The sequence below is a fragment of the Sciurus carolinensis genome, chromosome 9 (assembly GCF_902686445.1).
Source record: "Sciurus carolinensis chromosome 9, mSciCar1.2, whole genome shotgun sequence".
Lineage (NCBI taxonomy): Eukaryota > Metazoa > Chordata > Mammalia > Rodentia > Sciuridae > Sciurus > Sciurus carolinensis.
The window spans coordinates 16,170,900-16,172,002 of NC_062221.1; the positions used below are offsets into that span (position 1 = coordinate 16,170,900).

The 1,103-nt window shown below is 39.2% G+C and overlaps 1 non-coding gene across 1 annotated transcript; it reads right to left on the reverse strand.

Moving 5' to 3' along the window:
* Window positions 1–251: 251 nt before the first annotated feature.
* Window positions 252–325, reverse strand: Trnaa-cgc (transfer RNA alanine (anticodon CGC)). Its single transcript has one exon. It is a non-coding gene; the product is annotated as a tRNA-Ala (tRNA).
* Window positions 326–1,103: the final 778 nt, after the last annotated feature.

Here is a 1,103-nt window from a genome sequence, read left to right on the forward strand (position 1 = left end):
AAACTCCTCTTCCAGGTGATGCAGGAGCTCACTGTCGCTAGGAGAAATGCGTGGGCAAATTCAATCAAAGAGAAGCCATAGGGGGCCGGGGAGATAGCTCAGTCGGCAGAGTACTTGCCTTCAAGCACAAGGCCCTGGGTTCGATCCCCAGCACCGCAAAAAAAAAAAAAAAAAAAAAAAAAAAAAAGCCATAGGAAGTGCTCAGAGAGTTGAAGTAGACCCATAAATTCTTTTTTTTTTTTTTTTTTTTTTTGCGGTACTGGGGATTGAACCCAGGGCCTTGTGCTTGCGAGGCAAACACTCTACCAACTGAACTATATCCCCAGCCCTGACCCATAAATTCTTAGGGGGCTTGTCCCTGGGGCCTTGCCTGCAGAATCACGAGGCTGGAGGGGTCTTTGTTTTTCATTTTCTTTTTGTAAATTAATTCCCATGAGAATTACTTTAAAAATTTTTTATTTGTTCTAATTAGTTATATATGACAGTAGAATGCATTTATGCAGTTTGACAAATCATACAAAAATGGAGTAGAATTTCTCATTTTTCTGATTGTACATGTTGTAGGATCACATGGGTCATGCAGTCATATATGCACATGAGATAATAATGCCTGCTCCACTCTGCTGTCCTTCTCTATTCCCATACCCCTTCTCCTCCCTTCACTCCCCTCTATCTAAAGTAACTCTATTTTTCCCCAATGCAACCCCCCTGCCTTATTGTGAATTAGCATCTGCATATCAGAGAAAAGATTTGGACTTTGATTTTTTGGGATTGACTTATTTCACTTAGCATGATATTCTCCAACTCCACTCATTTATCAGCAAATGCCATAATTTCATTCTTCTTTAAAGCTGTGTAATATTCCACCACATATATATATATATATGATAAATATGATACATATATATGTAAATATATATAACATTTTCATTACCCGTTCATCTGTTGAAGGACACCCAGGTTGGTTCTTTAGTTTAGCTATTGTGAGTTGAGCTGCTACAAACATTGATGTGACTGCATCACTGTAGTATGCTGATTTTAAGTCCTTTGGGTATAAACCAAGGAGTGGGATAGCTGGGTCAAAGGGTGATTCCATTCCGAGT